Below are 12,765 nucleotides of genomic sequence, written 5' to 3'. Positions count from 1 at the left end.
TGCGGGGGAGGAGAGGAAGAGGAGAGATGGAGAGAGGACGAGAGGGTGAGTGAGGGGAAGAGAGGGTGAGAGGGCGTGAGGGAAAGATGACGAGCGGTTGAGAGGAGGAGGGGGGAGAAAAGAGATAACGAAAGACGATGCAACGCTGATCCTTGTCTCACCACTCTGAGTCACCAAAAAGAGATAAGGTTGGAGCATAAGAGGGCCATTCATTGAGCGCACGACAGTCCTATTTCTACGACTGACCCGGAAGGAGCGTTGACCGCAACGAACAAGTTCCCGTGTAATAACTGTGCAAAATAAAGATACGCTGGAGAGTTACGGCTGTCCAGCTCCTTTTTAAAGCAGTCGCTCAAAAAGCCAAAGACGAGGTTCGAATCTCCGGCCGAACCTTCTCTATCCCAAGCTTGGGAACATCTTTCCCGCCTTCGCCTCTACTCGACAGTCAATTGTTCCACCATTAGATTTTCTCCGTTATACAGTAAATTGTCGTTAATTGGCGCTCAGATTGTATACCAAAATGGACAGTTTGGAGGAGATACGAGATACGAGGAGATGCGATATTATTCGAGCCTTGTGGTTCGTTTTTGTAGTTACCGATAGTCAATAACTATAAAATCGAACTACAAGATTGGAATAATCGTATCTTGTCCTTCCAAATTGTCCATTTTTGTACATAATCTGAGTGTCAAGTAGAGAGAATTTACTGTACTACAGCTTTCCTCACCACGTTAATCGTGCGTCAGTCGCATGCATGGGGCGAGGTAACAGGCGTTGGTGTGATGAGGAAAGCCTGCATGGGAGGAGTTAGAGACTGATCTATTCAATCTGTCGGCCTCCCCCCCCCCCGCGCTCCCCATCATTTTCTCCTACAAATTTCAAAAATGAGATAATGGCCCCTGTGTCCTGACGTGTTTAGAGAAATGAGGATCCATGGCTGAGGGCGGCCAAAATAAAAGTCAGAAATGAAAGGCGCGCACATATTGTACCAACATTTGTTTTGTTAAGAAAGTTTTTCTTATTTTTTTTTTATTAGCCATACATGTTACTAATCTAATACCCATACTACTACTAATTTGTTTAGAGTTAATTTTTTAAAATCCACTTCTATGTGTAATCTATATTCCTATATTTCCTATAAATGGTTTACGAACGATTTACGTACGTTCTAAAACACGCCTTAAAAATGTTCTGATTTGTAACACAGGACGATCGGAGGACGTTTATATGCCATCCATAGGCCGTTCCCAGGACATGCATATAACAAAATAACCTTGTGCTATCTGGGATCGTTCATGCTATTCTACCTTCACGTGCGTCTCAAAGCACCACTTCGTCAAACTCCACTTTCGTGTTCTTAATTAGACGAGTGACATCTATTAAGATCCACTTATGCAGATGTGGTTTCATGACAGAATTTACAATGCCTCGCCAGGTGATAGTCTGGGGTTAGAGAAGTATAGTTCTAAACTACATCTGACCATCACCAGATTGTCTGCGTTGAGTTCTTTCCTAACCTCATTTAAAAGAAGGATGGAATTCTATTTATTCAGAATATTTTTTAGAAAATTATTTATAACATGCCAAAATGATTAACTGGTGATATTAAGCAAATCATATGTGCAACAAAATATTAAAATTGAAATTTTGTATAACTTATATATAAAATATTTATTTTTAATATGACAGCTTTTGATTTAAAATGTATTGTACTAATAAAACAATATTCTTAGAAAAATATTATTTGTGTATTTTCAATCTGTAAGAAATAACGAATCTATATACACAACAAGTCACACGATAGCTGAATCACACACTTTATACACAGAAATACATAAAAAAGATAGTATTATGGCGAAATATTAGTGAGAGTGACTGTTCATATATTGACAGGTGCAACCCGTATTAGGTCGAGGCATAAATAACTTCGATTTTTTTATCAGGCATTTATTTTGTTTTTTTTATATATATTTTTTCGTTTCTTTTATTTTATTTATTTTTAACCCTTATCTATTCAGTGAAAGCAAAAACTCGTTTGTCCGAGTGACTCATAGTGGGTAGATTTTCGTATTTTACAGTGACTCACGCGGAGATTCGGCGTGTCTAGAGAATTGAACGTAGCAGACAGTAAACCTGGAAAAGTGCCTCGTCATAAACAATGGTGACTTCTTGTAAACAGCTGTTAGTTATAACGAAATAAAATGCTAATTTTTGGAGGAAGTAACAGCTTTTCGGGGAATTGCATTCTACGGATGGAATGGTATTGTGTGAGAGTCATCTGGGTTGTTCGGCTACTCCAACTGTTATACAGGATGGTACACTTAAACATTTCCACGTATTTAAGAGATATTAGGAGATATTTATCTCTTGCAATAAAGATGTTCAAAAAATTTTCTTAAATGGGTTTCCACTAATATGAATACGATGCAAAAAATAGTTTTTTCAAGGTTAAATGGGTTTCCACTAATATGAATACGAAGCAAAAAATAGTTTTTTCAAGGTCAGCATATAAGTGTAGCATATACAGAGGTTCGCAAAAGTATTTGAATCCTAGTATAACTTTGATTTCTACGCCATACAGGGTGTCCCAAAAATGTCTCATAATATGAAAATGGGGGGTAGCTGAGGTTATTTGAAATAACTTTTTCCTTAGCGAAAATTCAATCTGCGACTTTGTTTGCGAGTTATTAACGAAAGACACTGACCAAAGAAAGGCGAGCAGGTGAATTTCAACGTGATCATTCGCTCGTGCACAACGTGCTTCGACCGCGAAGCTTGACAAAAGAAGGGGGACACTGTGTCGCGTTTGAATCAATAAATAAGTCATGGAGCGTAAACTTTCCAATTTTTTTACCACATGACAGTGATAATTTTAAGAAAAACGCTGCTCATCCTTATTTCAGAATGTCTAAAGAATATTTACTAATTTTTCAGACCCGAAATAATAAGTAGTTTAACCGTGTCAGTCATTTAAATTTTCTTTTAAGTGCATGACACCTCACGTGTCAATTCCCAAAGCTAATTTAATAATAAATAATCGCGTTAAAGAACATGCAAGATATGTTTGTTTAAGAATTGTCGAGAATATAATTAACAGTAAACTTATCCATTTGCTGTCACGAAGTCGGTGTACTGATCTCGTATAATGTACAGTTGGTTCCAGGCCGAACTGTTTGTATTGTAATTCTTCTGTTAGGGTTATAATATTTTTATTTTCAGATTTGGTAGTTGACACTTTTAGGTTACTATGGAAACAAATTTCGTGTACTTTTGTTTATAACTGATAGTTTGCTGTCAATTTTAACATGGAGTGCAAAAATGAACATTTTCGACACATTTTACTTTTTTATTTTCATAAAGGTAAGAAAGTGGCCGAGGCTCGCAAAGAGATATGAGAAGTTTATGGCGTCGATTGCTTAACAGAACACGCGTGTCAGAATTGGTTGAAAAAATTTCGTTCTGAAGATTTTTCACTCAAAGGTGACCAACGTTCTGAACGACCTTCTGAAGTTGACGATGACAAAATCAAAGCCATAATTGAATCGAATCGTCGTATAACTGTACGAGAGATCGCAATAAGGTTAAATGTATCACACACGACAATTGAATTTCACGTAAGATGACTTGGACTTGTTGAGAAGCTCGATGTTTGGGTTCCGCTTAAATTGAAAGAAATTCACTTAACACAACGAATCGGTATTTGCGATACGCATTTTTAACGTAATGCAATCGACCCTTCTTTTAAACGAATTATCACTGATGATGAAAAATAGATCGTTTAGAATAATATTAATCGAAAAAGATCATGGTCCAAGCGTGATGAACCAACACAAACCATATCAAAAGCTGAATTGCAACAGAAACAGATCACGCTATTAATTTGGTGAGATTATAAAGGTGTTGTGTATTTTGAGCTGCTTCCAAGCAACCAAACGATCAACTCAGATGTTTGTTGCCAACAACTTATGAAATTGGACAATTTCATGAACAATCAAAATGAAAAGACCAGAATTGGCAAATAACAAAGGAATCGTGTTCCACCACGACAATGTGAGGCCTCATACATATTTAAAGACACGTACGAAATTATTCGTTGGGAAGTGACATTGTATCCTTCATATAGGATATTCATATTCAAAACATTTTAAGTGGTAAAAATTTCAATAATAACGATAGCTTCAAATCGCACTTGGTTGAGTTTTTTGCTGATAAGGACCAGAAGTTCTATGAGCACGGAATCATGAAGTTACCAGAAAGATGACAAAAGGTCATCGAATGGAATGCAAGATATTTGACCCATTAAAGTTCATTTTTTGTATATATATAGAAGAAATTGAATTTTATATCACATTGAAATACTGAAATTACTTACATCACTACATCACCATCCTAACATTTTCAAATGGATAAAATGTTAATGTTGTAAAGAATAGTCAATCGGTGACAACAATGTGTTTTTAACTTTACGCTAATATGCAATGAATAGGAATTTTTCGATCAATAAAATAATTTATGTGTGTATACTTGAACTAACCATGCGCATGATGAATAGTTAGTGTTAGCTTAATTTTCAAATTCAATTTTGGATACTTTTTTCTTCTAGTTCAACAGCATACGCCACAGAACATGTATGATCGCTTTGTTGACATATGATTGCGGAAATGTAACGTATTTATGCGTGTTGCTCTTTGTTTAGTAGCCTCAGCTCCTGAACACACTTGAGATCTGTACAGATATTGTATGCAATACTTTTTTTCTATTTCAGAGACTGAATTACCGAGACTGTAGAAAATGATGTGGTAGAATAGCAGACTCTATCTAAATGGAACGGGGTGAGTTAGTGAACAACGTGTGATTGTAACAGGAAAAAGTGTGTCTGAGGTGATTAAATTTACAGCGTTGGAAGCTTTTAAAAATACATTGTTGCTGCGTTATATTCCTACGAAAAACTATCGATGTTTGCGACAAAAACATTCAAGCGATTTCTTCCCTGCTCGTCGACGTCGTCACGGAACTGGGATCCTTACGGATCTTAAATAATACAAAAACGAACTCTAAACTAAAAAATTATTTATTTGAAATACTTTTATTAAACAATTATTTGGCTATTCGTTGACCTGATCAGAAATCCATTTTTAATTTTTTATACATATTAAACTGTTAAAAATTTGAAATTTTTAATTCACGTATTTTTTAATTACAATTTTCATGCATATATGCCTCCGGACTATTTAAATATGTTAGTCTAAGAGATCTATAGAACACAAGTATGGTTTTAAATATTTTCAGTATATAAATAATATTAACAATTTTTCTTATGCTCACATAATTTCGTATAATAAAATTTATGTAATAAACATTTCGTTTTAATACGGTAAGTATTATTATTGGTACCAAAATATTAAGAAAGCCATAAACAATTACGATGTCGCAAATTAAAATATATTATCGAAACCGTCAAAAGCCATAAGTAAACTTTGTCGGTAAACTTCGGATAAAACATTTTAATGCTAGCGTAGTTAATTTTGTCGAATTTATGTTTTGTTTGGACTTCTCCTAAGTAGAGAAACTACATTATAATTCTCAACTACGATCAGACAAAAGCCTCCTGTTGCGGCGTTATTGTAGTTCAGAATTATAATGTTCACGCGGTAGATACGCCACGCCGCTGTGCGGGTCTCCTTGCGCATGCGTGATCACTCCACTCCTTACGATATCGATTGTACAGCTCATTTTCAAGCGCTGTTTGCTCAGCTACAACTAACTATGGTTAATATACGCGATCGTACCAGCATTTCAAAGTCTTGTTTACTTCATGCTGAAACTGCTACGTACCTAGCGAGCTAGCAGGTTCTTCCCGCCGCGTAGAGCGGAAGACCGTACATTATAGTTCGGTTTTCTACGCTCGATACGCGTGGTTTATATTGCTCCGATTTCTCTAGCTATGTACACGCATGCGTTCTACATAAGTCATTGTTCGTCCTGTTGCGTTCGATGTATGCTGTGTAAGTTATACTTTCTACTATTCTCGCGACGAACGGTGCTCATTTCTTGTGTTCATTTACGCGATTTTTCATTTGTTCAATTAACGTAATTTTGTAAATTCTCAGCGGCCTCTGACTTCGTTTCTTTACTATTAATGAATAAACGTGTAGTTGAGTTTATCTGTTTGGTTCCTCCGATAATTGCTAAGCTATTTGGGGGGGGGGGGGGGTTAATCCACCCTCCCATTAGGTCAACCTGCCAACACTAGCGATTGCAGGAGTATTCACTGCAACAGAATTGTGCAGGTTTACAATTGAATTACTCCAGGAATTATAATTACAACGTAATTGAACTAAATTACAAAATAATTCAATTACATTTGTAACGTATGGAAAATTTTCCAACATATTTTTTGATTGCTTCCTGGGAGCGTATGCTGCCTTGCGCTAGCCAAGGAGTTCGCTTTGTCCCCCCCCCCCCCCCGTGTCCGCTACCTTGTCGTGGTGGGGGGGGGGGGCTTCGTGCCCTAATGATCCTCAAGGTTGTGCTAGCGGGGAATTTATTCCCTGGCAGGTTCTACCTAGCTGGAGTGGCTTCAGGTGAGGGGCCTACTAAAGTCGGACACATACCGTAAACCTGTGGTCATGTTTTACAGGAACGGGGGTCTTGCCTTAGCCGGCCGGGCCGCGAGGATGACAACCTCTCTAAAAAATCCCTAGCCCCAAGCAGTGTTGCGCGGTGAAGAGGGCGTAGCTGGAGTAAGCGCCAGCTATGGTTGGTGGGTGCACCAATCGTTAGCGGACAACCCCGGGGTACCTGGCGACCCCCCGGGCGTATTAGCCTTCCCCGGGTATGGCGGCTCTACCCGGGGTGACCTCCTTTCCGACCACACTCGTGGGATCAGCTATGGATTCATTTACAAACAAAACTGGGGAGGGAGTAACGAGCGTGAGGGGGAGGCGTGCGAGGCTATCGTGCGCCTCGAGAGATATGTGGAGCCGGTGTCGCGGGGGCATTCTACCACACGCGGCACAAAGAGGCCTGCGGCGGGCCTTGGCGATTGCGATGGGGGGGAGGAGTCGGACTTCTCTGTCTCCTCCCACCACTCGACGCAGAGCGTCCCGGGCACCTCTTCTACAAGGAAGAGAGACCGGCCACCGTCGACTGGTGTGTACGTTGGTCTCCGCGAGGCCAAACGTAAACAGGCTGAGGCTGAAAAAAGCCTTATCGCGGACATCTTCGACCCGGTTGCCCCGGGGCCGAGACCCGCGAGATCTGGCGACCCGCTTCCCGATGAGGTGGAAGTCGCTGCGGATTTCCGCGGCCGCCCGACGCGGGACGTAGCGGCGGCAGTAATGGAGTGCCTGGGCGACGTGGCCAGGATCTCCATCTCTGCAATGGGTCTAAAGGCCAGTACGGTCAGGTCCCTGCGGACGGCGGCCCTGAACAGCCGAGTGGGTGTTGCGGAGCTGGCAATTAGGTCAGCTCCCAACGCTACCCGGCTGTTAGAGGCGGAAAACGCCCAATTGAAGGACCAGAAGGGGGGAAAAAAGGGTGGCGGTAAGGGGGGGCTCTGGCCGCTAAGGCGGCCCAGAGTCAGCCCGCTCAGCCGCGGGCCGTCCCTGCGGTTGCGCTGCCTTCCACCACACCTCCAACTGAGGTGTGGTCCCAGGTAGTTGGCCGGAAGGCCAAAAAGGCGGCTGCCGCAGGTAAATCTGCGGCAGCTGCCAAGGCCGCTCCGACCGGGAGGGCGGCCAAACGGGTGGCACCGACTGCCCCCGGGAGGGCTCCTCTGCCGCCGCGTCCGCCCCGCACGGCTGCCGTCACAATAACGGTACCGGCCGGCGGGGCGATGAGTTATGCCGAGGCGATGACCACTGTCAGGTCCAAAATAGACCTGGCAGAAATTGGCATCGCCTCGTTAAAGCCCAGGAGGGCCGTGACGGGGGGGATTATTTTGGAGGTCCCCGGAGCAGATGGGGCTGCAAAGGCCACTGCCCTTGCGGCAAAGATGGCGGATGCGCTGGCGGGAAACGGCGTGAAGGTCGCGCGCCCAATAAAGAAGGCCGACCTTAGGGTGGGCGGCCTGGTCGACTCGACCACGCCGGCGGAGGTTGCCACAGCTGTCGCCCGTGTGGGAGGGTGCGACCAGGGGGATGTGAGGACCAGCGAAATCCGGTCTTCCCCCTCTAGTTTGGGCACCCTCTGGGTCCAGTGCCCTGCTGCGGCCGCACGCAAAGTTGCGGTCGCGGGCAAAATCACGGTGGGCTGGACTCAGGCGACGGTGGAAGCCCTCAGCGCCCGGCCCTTGCAGTGCTATCGCTGCCTTGGCCTGGGCCACACTAAGCAGCGGTGCACTGCGGCCGAGGATCGTTCCGACTGCTGCTTTGGGTGCGGCAGTCGGGACCACAAAGTGACCGGCTGTATGGCAAAGCCAAATTGCCCGCTTTGTGCGTGCGTAGGCAAGCCAGCCGGTCACCGCCTCGGTAGCCGGGCGTGCCCTGCCAGCGCGAGACGCGGCAGAGGGAGCAGGGGAAGAAAGACCACGGTGGCTAAGGCAGCGGCCACCGTGGCCAACAAACCGAAGGAGGCATCAAAAGGTGCCATCGTCGGGCCCGCGGCGGCGATGGATGTTGAGGCCTGCCTATAATGGGGCCCAAGGGCCCTATAATACAGGCCAACCTAAACCGCTCGGCCAGGGCACAGGACCTTCTTGTGCAATTCATGGCCGAGCGGGGTGCCGGTTTGGCCGTAGCGGCGGAGCCGTACAGGATTCCCGACCATCCACATTGGATGGGGGACCTGAGCGGCTCCGCCGTTATAATATGGGGAGGCCGGCCGGGGTCCCCGGCGTGCTCCGTTATCGAGCGCGGCCGGGGATACCTGGCCGTTGACTGGGGCGGCACCGCGGTTGTGGCGATCTACGCGCCTCCGAGATGGTCCCTCGAGGAATTCGAGCAGTATCTGGACGTGGTAGGGAGATGCGTCTCCCGCTGCCAGCCACGTCCGGTGCTGGTCCTGGGGGACTTCAACGCCAAGTCTTCAGCTTGGGGTTCCCCCAGGACGGACCCGAGGGGCCGGGAGGTGCTTGATTGGGCGGCGGGACTCGAGCTCCGTCTTCTAAACACGGGCTCGGTCCATACGTGCGTGCGGCACAATGGGGGGTCCATCGTTGACCTTTCATGGGCAACGCCCCCAGCCGCGCGCCGTATTACGGGGTGGAGGGTGGCAGAGGAGGTCGAGACGCTGTCCGACCACAGGTACATTGTTCTCGGTCTCTCCGCCGCCCCATCGACGCCCCGACGTCGCCCCGCTGATGAGGGATCGCCTCAGCCGCGGTGGGCGCTGAAGCGCCTCGACCAGGACGCTCTGATGGCGGCAGCCCACGTCGTGGGCTGGCCGGCAACACCGGACGGGCCAGTCGACGGGACAAGGGAGGCCCATTGGTTCCGGGGCGCAATGACGTCGATTTGCGTCGTCGACATGCCCCGGGCCAGGGTCTTCCCGAGGTAGGCGGTGTACTGGTGGTCGCGCGCGATAGCGGATTTGCGCACAGAGTGCGTCCGCGCGCGACGGCAGTACGCCCGCGCCAGTCGACGACGACGTTCCGACGTGGAGCTGGCTATCCAGCTGTATGGACGATACAGGGAGAAGGTGGTCGCCCTGCAGCTGGCCATCAGGCAGGCGAAGAGCCAGGCCTGGCGCGACCTTCTCGGTACCTTAAACCGAGACCCATGGGGGCGCCCATACAAAATGGCGATGGGACGATTACGTCCCTGGGCGCCCCCTGTGACGGAGAGCCTGGATCCGGGGATGCTCGGACGGGTCGTGGACGCGCTATTCCCCGTCAGCGGGGAGGCGTCCCGGCCCGTCCCTCAGCTAGAGGGACATGAGTGGTCCCCGGATCTGGAGGTCGCGCCGGAGGAAATAGCCGGGGTAGTCAAATGGCTCCGGGGCAAGAATACTGCCCCGGGGCCGGACGGTATCCCCGGCCGGGTCTGGTTGCTTGCCATGAGCATCCTGGGCGAGAGGCTAAGAAGCCTCTACTCCGGGCTCCTGAGGTCCGGGGTGTTCCCGGACCTCTGGAGGAGAAGTCGGATGGTCCTCTTAAGGAAGGATGGGAGACCTGTGGATTCTCCCTCCGCGTACCGGCCTATTTGTCTCCTGGACGAGGTGGGCAAGATCTTTGAGAAGATCATTGCCGCCCGCCTCGCCAGGCACCTGTCCCGCGATGGCCCCGATCTGGCGGACTGCCAGTTAGGCTTCCGGGAGGGACGGTCGACGATCGACGCAATCGATCGTCTTAAGTCCCTCTCGGACAATGCCGTGGCACGGGGCGGGGTGTGCCCTGGTTGAGCATCAGGTGCCTCCCTATCTGAGGCGGGTGATCGGGGCCTACCTGCGGGACAAGTGGGTAGAATACCCGGGCCGGTACGGGATGATTCGGAGGGAGGTGGCCTGCGGGGTCCCGCAGGGGTCCGTGCTAGGACCACTCCTGTGGGACCTGGAGTATAACGCGGTCCTGGAGAAGGCCTCCCTGCCCGACGGTGCCACCCTTGTCTGCTATGCAGACGACACGTTGGTGGTCACCGTCGGGGACACCTTCGAGAGGACCATCCGACGAGCGGAGGTTGCGGTGGCAGCCGTCGTCGCGAGGATCCACGATCTGGGGCTGAAGATGGCCCCGGAGAAGGCCGAGGCCGTCTGGTTTGGACGGCCTCGGTCGCGGCCACCGGCCGGATCGTGGATCCGGGTTGGAGAAGCCTGCGTCGAGCTGAAGTCTGAGATCAAGTATCTCGGACTGATCCTCGACAGCCACTGGAGGTTCGGAGCGCATTTCGGCCGCCTCGTCCCCCGAGTTGAGAGGGCAGCGGCTGCGCTAGACCGCCTGTTGCCCAATCTCGGGGGGCCGGGCGATATGGTGCGCCGCTATACCTGGGCGTGGTGCGGTCCATGACCTTATACGGCGCCCCGATTTGGGCGCCGTCCGTGAGGGCAAACCGGCGCAACACACTGTTGTTGCGCCGGCTTCAGAGGCAGATGGCCCTTCGCCTCATAAGAGGCTACCGCACCACATCTACCGTGGCGGCGCTTGCTTTGGCGGGAGAAATTCCCTTCGAGCTGCAGGCGGTGATGCGCGCCTATATTTATAGGCGCATATGCATCGCTGGCCGGGCTCGGGGGTACCCGCCGGAGCAGGAGACGATCCAGTGCTTCGAGCTCCAGGCCCGGGGACTTGCACTCGCCAGATGGCGTGCGGAGCTTTGTTCCCATGCCGGCGAGCGCGTCCCTGGGGCTCTCCTGCCGCACTTCACCTCGTGGCGGGAGAGGCGGTTTGGCAGGCTCTCCTACCGTGCGACGCAGGTATTCACCGGTCATGGCTGCTTCGGTGTCTACCTGTGTCGCATCGGTCGGGAAGCGACGACGGTGTGCCACTACTGTGGCGCGGAGGAGGACTCGGCGCAGCATACACTGGAGGTATGCCCCGCCTTTTCAGTGCTGCGCCGAGTCCTAAGAAGGGAAGTTGGTCGCTCGCTCTCTCCAGCTTAGTTGGGGCCATGCTGGAGAGCCCGAGAAAATGGGCGGCAGCCATCGCCTTCTGCGAACAGGTAATGTTGCAGAAGGTCGGCGAGGCTGCCGAGCGGGGTCGCCGTGAGCGGGGGTTGCGGCGTGTGCGCCCACGCCTAGAGCCCCCCCCCCCGAGCAGCTGAGAATAGGCGGGCGGCGGGTGTACCAGATTATGCTGGTTTAATTTCCCGCCGCCCGCCAACTGAAGATGTCCTCCCTATACCGGGGAACATCGAACATCGAACGAACATCGTCGCCCCCGACGGCCGCCGTGCCCAGGGCGGGGGCCCTGGGCACCCTCATTGAAAAGCGGCCGTCGTGACGAGGCGGTGCGGGGAGCGGTCCCCCGCACCGCCGAACCAAGATTATTCATGGGGGAGGATAAATCTCCCCCCGGGACGCGGCCGGCCACCGCCATTCCATCCTGGTGGCCGGCCAGGCGAGGGGGAGCCGCGGTTGTGTTCGTTAAGAGTTCCCGTGGCTTCCACAGTAATCGCCAGCGCCCTAGGCCGCCGTGGGGGTTTTAGCGGGTCAAACCTCGCACTACCCCCGTCCCGCCCACCCGGGCGGGACGAGGGTGTCTGGCCAGCAGATTTCCCCCACGATAAAAAAAAAAGGAGTTCGCTTTGTATGCAGAGTTTGGCGGTAGTTGATGCGTGACTGAGTTAAGGAGGAAAGGAGAGGGGGAGACGTTTCGTCCAGGATCCGCTAGAGGACTCATCAGTAAGGCTATCCTAGCGGGCCCTTGCCTTAGACGTCGGGATGTCGGTAGGAAGAACGAAGTCTGTATATATACAAATTGAGGCGGATCGGTTACTTGCGGGAAGAGGAGTCATCTGTTGGCGGGTCTGGAGGTAGCCGCCACAATAGTGTCCCATTTAAGTTGAGATTGTAAAAAATCTCGTAGACACCTGATTTTAAAAAGATGAACTGATACATGTTCTTCAGTATTTCGAGTGGAGAATCAAATGACACTACTAGTTTTTTAATGCGTGGACGTTTCCAAGGTTATTTCAAAGTCTTCTTGTTTTTTTTTATAAACCTATATTTTCTATTTTGGAACCTTGTTCTATGTAAAAAAATGCACAATATTTGTTTGAAACTTTTTTCATAAGGTGTTCTTAAATGAAATAAAAAACTGAACTAAAAAATATTAAACTTACAAAGCAATCTTTCAATAAAAGTTGTGTATTATTTTACGTAGAATATGAT

This window comes from Megalopta genalis, chromosome 16 (genome assembly GCF_051020955.1).
Source record: "Megalopta genalis isolate 19385.01 chromosome 16, iyMegGena1_principal, whole genome shotgun sequence".
NCBI lineage: Eukaryota > Metazoa > Arthropoda > Insecta > Hymenoptera > Halictidae > Megalopta > Megalopta genalis.
Note: the sequence above shows the minus strand (reverse complement) of the source record.